This window comes from Marmota monax, unplaced genomic scaffold (genome assembly GCF_021218885.2).
Source record: "Marmota monax isolate L192 unplaced genomic scaffold, Marmota_monax_Labrador192_F-V1.1 WCK01_AAM20220418_F8-fsc00002, whole genome shotgun sequence".
In the NCBI taxonomy this organism is placed as follows: domain Eukaryota; kingdom Metazoa; phylum Chordata; class Mammalia; order Rodentia; family Sciuridae; genus Marmota; species Marmota monax.
This window is the reverse complement of record NW_026693571.1, coordinates 7,498,355-7,514,568: the sequence shown is the minus strand read 5'-3', so window position 1 is coordinate 7,514,568 and position 16,214 is coordinate 7,498,355. Positions and strand designations below refer to the sequence as shown.

Below are 16,214 nucleotides of genomic sequence, written 5' to 3'. Positions count from 1 at the left end.
TGAATATAAAAACAATAACCCATCATTAATGTTTCATCTTTGTTGAAGCATTACTACCGCATTTGGAAGGGTACATGAAGAGAAAGGAAAGGCCTGGGGTGACCAAATAACTAAAATATCTCTACAACAGTGTTTGAAATTTTTCTGTACTTACTGAATTTTAGGCATTGTTTATAAAAAACTATAGTTAAACTTAAGCACATTATTAGTGAGAGGCAGTCTTATGCATTATCAGAATATAATGCTTAACAAAGAGCAAGGTTTTAGGTGGAGATGGGACATTTGACATATATTTCTGATGAGTAGATAGGAAAGGAAAAGTCTAATGTTTTGGTTTGTGTGAAAAGAAGATAAAATGTCTGACTACTAGAACCTTCATGTGGGCTCTTTAAAATTTCAGTGAGTCTTAGAATTTCTAATAGTACACAAATGTTGAAGGGAAATAAATTGAGTGTGTTACGGCAAGGTGCCAGCGGTCCTGATCTTGCTCCTGGTTGGACAGGATAGAGATTCCCTCAGCTGGTACTAAAATCTCATTTTCTCCCTTTCATGTCTACATGTCCTGAAACTACTAATTATCCATTAAATGGAAGGTAGGTGAAACATCACTATAATAGTAAAGTGCCTGCTTTTGATAATCATCATATAAAAATACAATGTTTCATTAAGGATCTGTAGGCAATAGAATTGTGTCTTTACACAAGGACTTCAGACACTTCTGATTTTGGCAGGAACAGAGAATAAAATTGTCATAGTTTTGGAGCCAAAGTAACCTGGTTAGGTTACCTTGATTAAATCACATTGTCATGTATATCTTCCTCTTCTGTAGAAGATGGTAAAAATCCTGGCTTTTAGGATTGCTCCTTAGGTGGGTTTGGGGCTAGGGTGGGATGCATAGAATAAGGTAGTGACACCACTGAATTCAGACTTCAACTTCTCCAAAGACATCACGTTGAATCTTTTGATATCTCCAAGATGACTATTTTTGCATTTAGTTGCAGGAATCTACTGACCAAATTCAAAGAACATCTATCAGTTTAGGTGAAGCAAGGCTACAGTAAACAAAACCAATAATAATTTTGGTTAAAGAAGAGAGACTTATTTATTGTCTCCTGACATAGCAATCTGAAGTGAGCCTGCTCAAGATGGTATTGCAATACCTGATTTTGTTGAGACCTTCATAATTTAAAATCTAGATGTGTCTTTAGATGAAAGCTATATTTTCATCGAAAATTAATAACAATATGGAGCAATGAAGATAATTTAAATAATTATTCTGTAACAAGTTTGTTACTAATTTAGAAAAGATGGCATGGACTGAGAAAACTTTGAAATGAGCCTTGAAAAGCTAGAAGACACAGTTATTTTTTTTTAATAGTAACAGCTAGTAGAGTTTGGACAGGTATGTCCTAGAGACAGAGGATGAGGTACAGGCAAGTTTGGTGAGGGAAGGTCATGGAGATTGCGAGTTAATGCAGGCCTACATAAGAGATGGAGAAGAGAATGATGTTGGAGATTTGAAGTAGGGACAGGTGATAGAACATACATAAGTGCAGAATGAATTTTCCTGGAGAAAGATGATGATGGTAAGAAAATTTAAGAATCTAGACTGATGCATGAGGACACAAAGAACCAGAACATTCATTTTCTTGATAAGATTGGTTCCATGAAGGAAATAATCATTAGATCTCTTTAAACTTCACACATCTTGTGACATGCATATGAAGGGGAGAAGTAAAGGAACTGATCTAAATTTGAAGGAAAAAATTATCATATTTCTCTTCCAGGTATTAATATTCTTACTTGGAAATTTGATTTGTTCTAAAGAAAATATGTTTAAGAAAAATCTCAGGCAAGTACAATTTTCATGGAATCATATACATTCCTAGCTGTGTCAGGCTGTGTCTCACTGTGCCAACGTGTTAGGGTCAGACACACTACTGTGCTATGCATTCTTGAGGTTTTCTTTTTCTTTTTCGTTTTTTTAATAGTACTTTTTCAGCCAGTTGGTTGGGACATATTTCCTGAAATAAATTAATGTTTTTGTTTTTGATGGCTTCCTTGGTGAGAACAACACATTTATTTCCAACTGTGGGTTGGCCTTTATAATTTTCCACCAAAAAGGTAAAACTGTGGTTCATACCCATGTTTTTTATGATATCAAGCACCCAAAATGGGTGAAATACCTTTTCTTGTGACTCATTGTGACACCCACGGATCCACACCTGGCACTCTGTAATACGCATGTGTTGTAGATTACACCCGATGAAAGGTCCTGTGCTGTCTGCCCAGCCCAGGCTTTGCTATGTCAACCTGTTGGGAAATTATAGCTGCTCCTCCTGCCAGATCAGTCAGCTGAGATGGAAACATCAATCTGAGAAGATGTGCACTTTCTGTCGCATGAGAAAAAAACAGAGAGGTGACATGATTGTCACAGAGGTACATCTATGTTTTAAATTCAGTAGCCACTGTAGGGGAGGTTTAGAAGAGAAGAATGATAGGAGAGACATTTTCCACTGTGTTAAAGTGTAAGAACTGCTTCTTGGCTTAAAACAAAAACCGAAGCAAATATTTGAGTCTTCTTAAAGGAGAAAGTCATGTCTTGTTTAAGCTTAAAAAGGGCATTTCCCTCTTCAATCAAATAGTGACAGTTTGTCTTTATCTTGATAGATGGCCTGTTTTTTGACACATTTAATCCAATTAAGAAATTTTATGGCTAGTAATTTATGACAATTATATGCAAAAAAGGCAACTCTGTTTAGTAAATAAGCCTAAACGGTGTGTTAGGGTCAGATACCGTGAGAACTGTTTTCTGTTTTTAAATTTTTTTTACCTATGTGATTGGTGCTATGTTAAATATTATGTCCCTCTTCTTGAATTTCTCCATAAATGTCTGTTTGAGTTTTGAATTTGAACAGGTTCATCTTCTAATTAAAGAAAGAACATCTCACTGAAGAAATAGTCAACTGTTTGCCATCTCAGCAAGTTCAGGCAAGCACCATGAATGCTTTTTAACACTGCTGGTTTGAAAATGGGAGTGGAGAAGTGAATTTGAATGATGGAAAGAGATTTCTAAATGCTCTGTTGTTAAAAAATTGTTAATTTAAACCAGTCCTATTTACTTCACAAAATTAATATTTGTTTTTTTAAAAGGTAAAATCATGCCTCTCATATAAGATGAATATGCATTAAAAACTTTATTTAACTTACTAATTAATCAGATAGCCAGTGAGATATATAGTGAGATCAAAAGAGAAATCAAAGTGCCATACGTGTATTTTCAGACTAGGAATGCTGAAATGAATTTACAAATAGGGACAAAACTGGTCAATATCCAGAGGGCAATAATCAGACACATTCCACAGCTTGCATTTCTGTGGGATTCTTTGTATCACTCATGGTGTTCTACAAGTTTTCCACATGTTAACTTCTATCTGCAAAGTTGTAAACAGTTTGCTCAAGGGCTAGCAAAGAGGGACACTCCTAAAATATCAGATTTTTTCATTCTATTGAAAGAATATTCTATAACCTCTGCAACCCTTTTGGAAATCTTGCATGGTTTTTTCTCTATCCTGGCTATAGAGGAAAATGTCTATTAAACATTAATTTTGAAGGCTGAAGAAACTGAACAATCAGAGTGATAGTAGTTAGGGCCCTAGTGAACATTCAGTTGTTCTTTGCTCATTTTTGTACCTTCATTATTGCATCTATATCTATAAATCTCCCTGATCATACCTTTTACCTCTCTCAATCCCACATAAAACAAAATAATATATGATCGGAAACCAGGTGCTATCAGTGAGATCAAATGAAATGGTGAAAAAATAAATGATAAATAAAACAAAGTCACTGCAAATAAAGTGGGAAAAAGAAGGAAAAAAGGCAAATAGAAAGATGATTTGAAAGGACTTGCATTCATTTATTCTTTGATTCAACATATGTTTATGGAACAAGTGCTACCTGCTGGACAAGACTTGACCTTGGGTATATCTCAGACTTGTAGAGATTGAGATAAATCAGCCTACATAATAACAAGACACTGTCTTGTGACTATGAGGAAAGTTACTTTTTTTCATTGTATGTATTATATCAAATAGTTTGGAATTTTGTTTTCTTTCTGATGTTTCATGATGTATTGAAAGATTTAGGACAACATCATTTTAATGAATAACTCAATGAGTAGCAAATGTGAAATAATTATGTGAGTGGCATGTATGACTTAAAATTTTAAGAGAGTATTTAATTTCTGGAAAACATTAAATTAATTTGTATGATTATTCAGTGTCATGGATATCCCTATTAGAATAGAAATCTGGACTTATTCTGATGTTGGAAATCAAGCATAAGGATGATGTTTCACAGTTGATCTCTAGTTCTTACCTTAAATTCTGGCACTTTTTTAATATCCCTAATCGACTTTTTGTCAAGCCAAGGATATTGTTTGCCTAGCTTATTCCTTGCTCGAGTCCTCCTAACTTTGTTCAGGTATCTGAGCACGATACAATTAGAGAATGTGTGCCCAGCCCCAGAGGTAGTCCTGGTCTGTCTAAACTGTTGTGATAATCCCATTTCCTTTTGCTAGTGGCTGGTCCAATGGTGATTATACTGTCCATTTATGGACAATGAGATTTAAGGGAAGGAGTGCTGAGGGATTCTGGGAAAAAATGTCTAACTTGATGAAAAGAGAGAGGAGATAAGCCTCACCACCCCATCTTGCCTTCATGAACACTGTTGTGTGAGTTTGGGCTGCAGAAGGTGTGGAAGCCATGGTATGATTAGACAGAAGGAGCCATCTAAATTTCAGAGGAGTGACCCAAAGCTCCATCTGCTGAGCTTGTTATTAAGGATAATAAGTAATATCTCCTATTGTTTAAGCCATGTCTTAAAAATTGTGTGGTTGACAGTTGCCTGTTATTAGATGAGTGGATTAAGAAAGTGTGACATATATGATATATTCTACTCAGCCATTAAAAAGAATGAAGTTGTGGCATTTGCCACTAAATGGATGAAAATGGAGACTATCATGCTAAGTGAAATTAGCCAAACTCAGAAACTCAAAGGTTGAATGTTTTATCTTATACAAAGAAGCTAGAATAAAATAAAGGAAAGGAAGAGGGAAGGATAAGAGTACATAAAGAACTAATCAAATACAAATTAATAGATGAGCAAAAGGAAGTCTAGCAGAGTAGACAAAGGAGAAGGGGGGAGGGGAAGGAGGCCAGGAAGGAAATGGGGAGGGAAAAGGAGGGAATCATTTCCATGCATTTATGGGTTTGTCAGGATGAACCTAACAACTATGTCTAACCATCAAGCTCTAATAAAAAATTGTGTGGTTGAAAGTAATCTAAATTTGATATAATTTTAGAGTTAATTGTGATTTGAAAGAATTGTCATGGAAATCTTCTGATCTAGGCTTTTTGGTCTCTTGAGTAAACTTTCCTGTATAAAATGAGAGGAATAGTATTATTCATTGAGATTTTTTTTACTATAATATGAATGTATTGTTAAAATAAAAAAGCACAAAGCTTATAGATTGTGATGCTACTGTGCCACAACGCATTCCTTCTTCTTCTTAATAGAAAGTAGGTGTTCCAATGTCTCAGCACTCCTGAGTTGGCTGACTGTCTTTGCATATGCTCTATAGTGTTGGTAATGGAGAGGGATCGAGAAGACTTAGTGCAGTGTCATGATTCCATGTGCTCCTCATACAATCCACTCATTTGATCCTTACACTAACGCTATGTGCTAAGTACACAGAAGAGAAAACTGAGGCACAGAGATGTCAAGCAGTTTGCCCAGGGTCAAATAGCTGAAAAAGGCAGAGTCCGATTTTGAGCCCAGGCTGCAGATTTGGTGCTTGCATCCAGTGCATTATTCAGCCTTTATAGATCTTGACTCTCCAATCCCCTTTCACTGTTCCCTCCCTCCCTGTGGTCTGTCATTCATCTTTATCAGCCTCCTGAATTACTCAAGCCATCCAGTTTGTTATTGTTGTTCTTAAATTTTACTGTGTCAGCTTCTTTAATGATTCCTTTTCCAGGATCTCCCCCCCTTTCTACAATGCTGTGCGCTTTCACCAATTCACTTTGATGTCAAAGCTCTCTTCAGTGGAGCCTCCAGCTTCTGAACTAGATGGTAAGTGCAGGTTGACATGTTCTGCCTCTGCAAAACCAGAAGCTCCAGGCTGGTGCTCTCTTCAGCTGTCCCACCCAGGCCTGCTTAGTGTCACCAAGGAAGACCAGCCACAGCACAAGCCACTTCTGTCCCATGTGCAGTGGTGATGGGAAAACAGGAAGTGGTCTTTTAGCTGCTTCTGACTGCTTAGGGCTCAGCTGTCCCAAGCCAGGCCAGATGGCTTAGGAAATGGACATACTGGCACACCTGTAATCTATTCATGACCCCTATCAATTGAAAAACTCTGCCACACACAACAGAAAACTATCAAAGTTTATAAAGGGTATTGGAGGGAGATTAATTTGACAGTAGTATTTGTGTAAAGAGAGTGTTTGGGCAGAAGGATAAAGAGTGATTATCAGAGTCCAGGTGTGAGGTAAAGCATACCTGCAGCGACTTGGCCTAGTAACAATGCAAGGAAGGGCGGTCAAGAGACACCAAGGTTGATGGCAAATGGCAAGAAAAATGATATCTTCTCATGGAGCCTAGATGATGAGGGAAATGATGGGTATACTCAAGGGACAAGAAAGAGAAAATCTGAGGGAGGAAATGGTGCCTGGGAAACAAGATGATGAACGAGGTTATACATATTAAATTCTGGAAGGAGAGCAAGTGAACATAGAGGTTAGAACTGGGCATGGTGGTGCATACCTGTAATCCCAGGGGCTCAGGAGGCTGAGGCAGAAGGATCATGAGTTCAAAGCCAACCTCAGCAATTTAGCAAGGCTCTAAGCAACTCAGCAAGATCCTGTCTCAAATAAGTAAGTAAATAGTGCTGTGGATGTGGCTTAGTGATTAAGTGGCCCTGGGTTCAATCCCCAGTATCAAAATAAATAACAAACAAACAAATAAATAAATAAATAAATAAATAAAAATAGAAGTTACAGATGTGAAAATAAAATTTAGTGGAGGGTTCAGGATTGGATATATCAGTTTAACAGTGACTTATGACAGGTGATAGTTAAAATCATCACAATAGAAGAAGTTTCTGAATAAGAATCCATAAAAGGGAAAAGGAGTAAACCTTAGGTCAGTAGTTTTCAATGTGGTTCTTAAACCAGCAGCTTCCATATTATCTGGGAACTTGTTAGAAATATAAATTATCAGGCTTCATTCCAGTCCCACTGAACTGGGTGGCTTTGAAACTGGGGCCTGGAAAACTGTTTATGTGTTTGTTTTAATAAACCTTCCAGGGTAATTAGATTCACAGTCAAGATTGTGACCCCCTGTTCGGGATTATATTCATGTTGTGGATACAGATCAGGTAAATAGAGTCAACCAGGGAGACTCATGAACAGGAGAAAGTGGAAGGAAAATTAAGTGGACTCATGCAAGCAAGGACAAGTGAGTTTCAAGAAGACAGAGGACAACCAAGAATAAGCAATTGAACCAAAAGTCAAAAGAACGGTTGTTTATTGAATTAAGGGAAGAAGCAGGGTCATTAGCTTGTGGTGTACAGGCACTCAAGTTTATGGAGACTAAAGAGGGAGTAATAAGTGAAAAACTAGATGTATAGTAGTAAACCAAGCTTTAAAAAAACAAAAACGAATGAAGATATTAAAAGAACAACAGCAGAAAGGGAAAAAATATTTAAAGGGAATTCTTTGTCTCCTGTGATATAAAAGAGTTGAACATGTGTTAACAAAAGGGAAGGGCCAGTGGGGAGGGTGGGGTACCTGCTTTGGCAGGCTCTTGCTTTGTCAACTTGATTTGTAATCTGAATTTGCAACATGTCTATCTCTATCACTACCTCTACATTTATAATGGTAACATATTTGTACCTAATTATGATACCCGTTTGACGGTGTCCTGTGAGTACCATGCAGACATGCAATTCTCCAGGACAAGAATCATATGGGAGTCAGAATACCAAAGGAAAGCTCTTCTAAGACTGTTCAAAAAAAATTTAATATGTGTAATAACATTTTTCAAGAAAGCCACAATCCTGGGTACTCCTTGCATTAGACAATTCAAAAGGTGCCCTTTATGATCAATACCTACCTACCTGGGATAGCAGAAACCCTAGAAGACATTTTAAAGTTCATTTTTCTTTTAAGGGTTTGATGGTTCAGTAAGATTTAAGAAATTCTTTGAAATGGTAGTCTATCCTGTAAAACTTTTACTTTCTTTATCCTTATATATTTCTTTAGAAGAAGTTTAATTTATATTTACATATGCAATTTTTTATTACTATAAACTTTAGCAGTATGCTTCTTTGAAAAGTTTTTTGATTTTTTAAAATGAAAACATCAGGGTGGATGAGGTAATATTTTGTTTATGCTCCTATCTTTTGTTCTCTATAATCTGTTAATGCTATTATGTTTATATAACCTTTTATTCTTTGAAAGTTATTTTCAGTAATTTAATTTAGTCCTCAGATGTGTGATCCTTGCTGAGTTATCCAAGAATCTTTGTACATCAATTCTCTCACCAGAAAAATGGGTTTATAATATGAACCCACTTCAAAGCACTTCAGGGATGACAGTAAAAATAACATTTAAAAATATAACACCAATTTTATCTCAATTATGTAATTTCCTAAATAATCAGTACATAAAAATAATTTCTTTCATCAGGATTTATACTTGGGGATATTGTGATATTAAGGCAGTGTGCTCTATTTAATTCTAATTCTAATTTAACTCCCTGTATTAAAATGTCAACAGTTTTCTATCATTCATAGTATAGCTTTTTAAAAAAAATACAGATATAGTACAAGTCGAATCACTTCATCTCACACTTAGTAAATATATAAAATAAAGCATTATGTATACATATGCAAGCATATTTGACAGAAGACATCCTATCCTCCACTAGCAGCATTACAAAACACACACACACACACACACACACACACGCAGTATTCAAATTAATCTGAGCAAACAGAAACAACATTTGTGACCCACAACTATAAGAAGTAAAGTGAAGGCTGGAACAGATTGGAGAAAATTGTGTGGCAGAAAACTTGTATTCTCAAAAAAAATCATAAAATGCAGTGGTTTGGGAAGTATGAGATATTCTTGGAATTCTCTACTCTAGAATCTTCTAATTCTTTAGAGTAGATCAGTGGGCAAGATTAGGTATTTATAGTGTATTTCTATCCAGTGTTGGAAAATGAGACCAGGAGATGTAACTTCTTTTTATTTGTCTAAAGGAAGGAAGGCAAGGTGTGTGTGTGTGTGTATGTGTGTGTGTGTGTGTGTGTGAGAGACAGAGAGAGAGAGAGAGATTTGTAGAGAAGAGAGTCAAAAAAGGGTTTTGGGTGTGTTTGCCTGTTCTGGTGATCCTGATGAGTCCCAGGAAAAACTGATGATTTCTGGAAGTGTTTGTTTAAAAGTGTGATATGATGTCATGTGAGGACATTGAATGGTTCATAGTCTGGGCTATCTGAATTAGCATCATTTTGTTCATGTGGGTTTTGCCATTGCATACAGTTTCCTTTGAAATTCACTGATAAACATGTTTCTGTTTTGTATAGATCAGAATTTTTCTCTTTTATATAGATCTTAATGATCCCAATATTCAGACTTTTTGTTTTATAGATGATGACACTGAAGCATAAAATATTTGCAATCCTTTGTGTCTTAGTTTCAGCTGCTATAATGAAGTTTCATAGACTGGATGGCTTATACACCTCAGAAGTTATACACAGTCCTGGAGACTGGATGTCAGCCCCTTAAAGTTCAGAGTGCCAACAAAGTCTGGTTCTGGAGAGGGTTGTCTTCTGATGGCTGACTGTTAATTTATCATTTTGTCCTTGAATGATTGGGAGAAAAATCTTCTCTTGCGTTTCTTCTTCTAAAGGCACAAATTGCACTCCTTCCAAAGGTTCCATCTCCTAATATCATCATATTGGGATTAGGATTTCAACATATATATTTTGGGGTGTTGTTGTTTGGATGTGAGGTATCCGCCAAAAGCTCAAATGTGAGACAAAGCAAGAAGGTTTGGAGGAGAAATGATTGGGAGATAGCCTTAACCTAATCAGTTAATTAATCCTGGGTGGGATTAACTGAGTGGTAACTGGAGGCAGGTGGCGGCTCAGCTATGGGGTATATATTTTGTGTCTGGAGAGGGTAGTCTCTCTCTCTCTCTCTCTCTCTGCTTCCTATGTGAGCTGCTTCCCTCCACCACACTCTTCCACTATGATGTCCTGCCTCATCTCAAGCCCCTAGGAATGGAGCTGGCCTTCTATGGACTAAAACCTCTGAAACTGTGAGGCCTCAAATAAAACTTTCCTCCTGTATCGTTGTTCTGGTCAGATCCTTTATTCACAGTATCAAAAGCTGACTAAAACATGGGGGAACACAAATTTTCAGATCATAACAGCTGTCTCCCTATCTTTTTTTAAAAAAATTATTATTGTTCAAAACATTACAATGCTCTTGACATATCATATTTCATACATTTGATTCAAGTGGGTTATGAACTCCCATTTTTACCACGTGTACAGATTGTAGAAACACATTTTGTAATACTATCAACAATTTAAAAAAAAAACTAGAAGATAGGGAGACGTGGATGTGTAACCAATGTCTCCCTATCTTCTAGATTTTTTTTTAATTGTTGATAGTATTACATCAAATCTAATTTGGCTGTTAATACAGGGCAGCAGAATTTCATTTTATGTTCCTTATTTTTCTTCATCTTTATTTGAAAAAAACATATCTGGCATAACTTTTATCTTCAGATTAAAAAACACATAACTATGCTTCATGTGTGGCTTCTTTTTACATAGCTAACCCCCATCACTCTGGTCATATCTACAGAGAGTGAGTCATCTGTCATTTGCATCCCTGTTTACTATAGATGTTCTGATCTTTCTACTCAGTGTTTATCAAAGAATCATTTATCTTATCATCTCTGTGCTGCTAGAAGCATAAAATTGTAAGTTCCCAGGTTCTTCTAATCCTTATTTTGTATTTCTTTACTGTGACTTTATTTTTTAATTCTGTGAGTACAATTTCTTATAATACAGTTTAAAATGTTTAGCTTTTTTTTTTTTTTTCCAACTTGTTTCTTTCTAGCAGATAAGTTTTCCTCTGGCTTAATTTAGGGAAACACAGACCTGAGCTTGGACCTATGTACATGCTTTGGGTCTAGTTAGGATATGCCTATGACATTGTCACAATAATGTCCATCTGTTTTCTATGGACATAGATCATTTAAGATATTCTCACAATCATTTAGGATAATCTTTGGGAGGATGTTTTGAGACATAATTGTCTTAATTGTTTTCCTATAAATAGCATTTCTTCCTGCTGAGAAACATGGGCCTGGTGAAAATTCAATAAAATAAAGAAAGCTGATACTGGATCACATTCATAAGAGGCAGTTAATATTTAAAAAGGCAATTCAGTTCTTTTTTGAAACGTATTGTACATGCACAAAAGTGTATATAATGTAGATCTACATCTAAAAAGACATAGAATGCTGCAGGAATTTTCCTGTAACACTTGTATGTGGCCGTGTTGATATTTTGTTTCCTTTGCGATACCTTATTTTATTTTCTCAAATGGATTTTTAGCTCTACTCTAGTTTCCAGAAATATGGCCTTTTTGTAGCCTTCTCTCGTCTACTTTTAAACCCCAAGTAATTCCACTTATTGTGTCTGAGTAAGGCTTGGGCATAAGAAATTTAAAAATAAATTCCCCAAGTGTTTCTGATATGCAGAGACTTTTGAGAGTCACGATAGAGTCTGGTGCCTGCCATTCATTCCCTGCCTCCCTCTCTTTATATGTCCTAATTCCTCCACCAGTTCCAGAAGCACACTCATCCATCACTTACACCTCAATGTCTCTCTTCTCCTTTATAGACATCACTGATTTTTTAAGGAGAGTTGAGCATCCCTTACCTTTTGAGTTTTTTTCTTTAAATCTCCCTGTTGTCCCTTATCACAGTTTCCATCTATCTGTAGTGTGACTATATTTAATGTGCAGGAACCCTGTGATTTAGCTCTACATTTTAGCACACAGCTCAGAGCCTGGCACATTGTTGACCTTTTTTTTTACATATTTGTTGAGTGACTTCCAGATTAATCACATTTGTTCCTAAGACATTATGTTTTCTTTTCTGTTTTTGCATACCGGGGATTGAACTCAGGGACACTCAACCCCTGAGCCACATCTCCAGCCCTATTTTGCATTTTATTTAGAGACCTGGTCTCAGTTGCTTAGTGCCTCGATTTTGCTGAGGCTGGCTTTGAAATTGCGATTCTCCTGCCTCAGCCTCCCGAGCCGCTGGGATTACAGGCGTGTGCCAAATTGAGAATCTTTTTAATGCAATAAGGTGGGTCTGTGTTGCTATTCTCTGTCGTTGTTGCTTGATCAAGATCGAGATCGTAGTGTGCCTGGGAAAGGACAAAGGCTTTGTAACTAGGCAAAGTACTGTTCTGCTGCTTAACTAGCTCTGTGATGTTGGTCAAGTTTCTTCACTACTCTGACCCCAGGATATTCCTCTGCAATTGAAAATCATGTATACTCTAAAGGATTGGTATAAGGAGTAAAGGACATAATTCATGTAAAGCACTGTGAATCCCTAAGTACCAGCTATTATTTAGTTATCTAGTAGAGGTACAAATACTTGCAACAAAATAGCCCTAGCACTATAAATAAAACATTTTACTTTGAATAATATAAATGGTAATTATTAACAATGCCTTCATCAGTTGGTAATTTTTATGCTTATCCATATCAGTAGTGTAACATGACTGCCACTTGATTTCCTTTTAACCTCCCTCTTTATTTATTTAGTCAGCACAAAAATGGGACAATTGCACAATAATTAAAGCTTAATAAATTTTCAAGCAATGTTTGGGCATGTATATTTCTTTAAACACATGTTTACAAATATTGATCATTGCTATCTGGCTGTGGTAGTGCATGCCTGTAATCGCAGCTACTTGGGAGGCCGAGACAGGAAGATCTCAAGTTTGAGGCCAGCCTTGCCAGCTTAGCAAAACCCTGTGTCAAAGCAAAAAGGGCTGGAGGGGCCTCAGTGGTAGAACATACCTGAGTTCAATCCCCAGTTAAAAAAAATTTGGTAATTTATTAGTATACAGAATTAGTCTATCTTTGTTTTGAGGAAAGGAAAATAAAGCATCCAAAAGAGACAAGTCAGAGGATTTGTTCAATACGAAGAATCTTTGTCCCTAATTCTGTACTGAGGGAAAAAGACTCACTCCAGGGCCTGGTTTAATCTCCCTCTATATTCACGTCAAAACCAGCTTATGTTCTTTGGCAAATTTGTGACAACTAATTTATGCTAGCATTTCCTTTTTTTGCAACAAATTTGTTACTTTATTAATTCCACCTCTCAAACTGGTCCCGTGTTGATATTAGAAAAAAATAGTAAAAATCAATTTTATGTTTAATTAGTCCTCAAGTGCAATTTAGCAAGAAACTTCTGGAGCCTCCTCCCATGTAGATCATTAATGTTATATATATTATTTCCTTTACTCCTCAAACCAATCCTTTAAAGTAAATATTATTTATATATAATCCATATTCATATGTGTGTATATACATTTAAACATTATTTCTTTTACTTTGGAATTGATTTGATATATATCTCACATTGTTTTTCTTCCTTTAAACACAGGTCAATGGTTGTATTAACAGGCATTGAAATTCTAGTCAAATCAGAGAATGACAATAATTATTTAGTGTTCAAAAGATAATGTGTCTCTCATTGGTGCATGAGTTCAAGTTCCACCAAGAAGTATGAAAGGAAACCCTGGGTGCACGGCAGCCTATTGTTTTAAAATATGAATCACTGAGAGAGAGAGAGAGAGAGAGAGAGAGAGAGAGAGAGAGAGAGAGAGAGAGAGAGATGCTGAAGTTTAAAATAACAGCATGCAGATTTCTTTATAGAATTTAAAGAATGGAAAACACTTGCAAAAATATCAGCAGTCAGGGGCAGGAAGAACAAACGGTAACCAAATTGGTTCCTGTGACAAACCATAACATTTACTTTAAACCATCAGCGTGCTACTCAGTAAAAGGCAGGCTACCACTCTTTTAATAGATCCCAGGCCTTGTTAAACTCACTGGTCTGCAAGAATTACCCAGGTCAAGAGCAGGTCAAAAAGTGAAAACCCATGTGAAAGTAAACTTTGAAATATCTACTTTTGAAGAGCCTCAGCCAACTGTCTCCTCTGTAGTAAATACACTTCCTTTTTGTGTACGATATTGTTCAATATACTGTACTTAAAATACATGCAGGTAACATAAACGGCTCTATGCTATTTTATATCCTTTTTATTGAGTGCATTTGCAAGCTTTTTCTGAAGTTGGTGAATCTTTCTTGACTTATTTGTTTTCTGAAGTCTTGAAAAAATATCCTAAACCTAACGAAGAAAAAAAGTGGCAATTCTGCTTTGAGTAGTTGCCTCTACTTTGTTTTAAAATATTTTTGCTCTATTTAAAACTAGAGCTGTAATTTCCTCATAGACAGAATAAAGAAGCTGGAGGGTGACTCACTGTGGAATTTATTTGCCTGGTAAACTGGGTATTAATCTGGCCTCCAATACACTTGCTCCAGATTTTGTTCAAGTGTAAGGTCATACTGTGAAGCTGTTTTTCATTTTGTTTTATATGTGTTAATATAATGCCTTATGAATTACCCTGGAGTTTTGTTCTGACAGCTAAAAAGCATAATCGTTTTTCCTTTCAAGGGGATTGAAAGCAAAGCAATTGACTCTATATTTGAAATGATTTATCTAAGATCCTTTCTCTCACATCTTGCCTTAATGTTTATAGAGAATATTCTTTGCGTTTTTACTGGTAGCATTGTATTTATCAAGCTGTTGGCCTGTTTCTTAAAATTGAGTCCATCTTAAGGTATGATCTTTTAGAATTTATTGGCCAAACTGCCTTCAGAGTTAATGGGCACCATACTATGATTTTGATAAGAAAGAAATAGTCTCTTGAGACTTAAATCAGTGTTCTTATAGGAAAAAAGAATGAGATCCTTCTGTTATCTTCTTAAAAAAAAAAAAGAGAGGAATGGTTTTTCCTGCATTTGATCATAGGTTGAAGTGTCTGTGTGCCATGGCTTCAATGAACAATATTAATTGTAAAGGACACGATGTCATTCTCTCTAGGAAGATAGGAAAAAAGACTGAATTTTCTTTAAACACATGTAAAAATAGTTACTGTGCAAGGATATACACAATGGATGCCAGATGATGGTGGTGGTGGAAATTGGTACTAAATAAAACAGCTAATAGGATGGAGCTCTTACTGTATACCTGGAATGTTCTGAGTCTTTTACATGCCTTCTTTCATTTAATCCTCACAAGAGCCATATGAAGTCCTATGATTGACTTCATGAGCCACAGAGAGATTAGGTAACTTTCCCGAAGTCACAGAGCTCATAAGAGCAACAACTAGATTCAAATCCCTTATCCTGGTTCCAAAGCCTGTGCTTTTAAACAAAATGCAAAGTGAGGTAAGACTTCACAAAAGTCTAGACGATTTCAGAGGCAAAAGTAATCGCTTCCAACTTGAGTTACTATTATTATTATTTGTGTGTGTGTGGAAAGTGGGACTTCAGTTGATTGTACAGGCTGATTGCAGCTAGATTAGATGACTGGTAGCATTGTATTTATCAAGCTGTTGGCCTGTTTCTCAAAATTGAGTCCATCTTAAGGAATGATCTTTTAGAATTTATTGGCCAAACAACTAGATTACAGTTGGTTGCATGTGCAGTCTAAGGCTGCCCCTGTCTTCCTTGTCCCCCTTGGCACTGGGACTGGCACACACAAGCCACAGGGTGATAAAGCAGGGTCTGGGTGGCTAGACATAGTGTCATCTGCATACCCATTGACCTGCAGTACATTTGAATATTACATTTGACACTGTATTTAGCTGGACATGAACTTGAAAAGGCCTTCATAAAGCTTAAAGGCACTTATATATGTTCTGCTAAAACTATCCTCTTTAGTAAAGCCTTTTTAAAAAACATATACAACTCTAGTTACTCCATTTACTTTGTTGTTGCTCAGTAGAATTTTAATAACTACAAAGAAATGTCTTGTA

At 36.2% G+C, this 16,214-nt stretch overlaps 1 long non-coding RNA gene across 3 annotated transcripts in view; it reads left to right on the top strand.

The window, feature by feature from the left end:
- Positions 1 to 2,300: 2,300 nt before the first annotated feature.
- The window catches only part of LOC124102562 (uncharacterized), a 104,178-nt gene continuing 90,264 nt past the window's right edge, over positions 2,301 to 16,214 (top strand). For all 3 annotated transcript variants that reach the window (XR_006854910.2, XR_006854906.2, XR_006854907.2), the window contains exons 1-2: positions 2,301 to 2,439; positions 6,041 to 6,135. This is a non-coding gene — a long non-coding RNA (uncharacterized LOC124102562). The remainder of the gene's footprint in view (positions 2,440 to 6,040; positions 6,136 to 16,214) is intronic.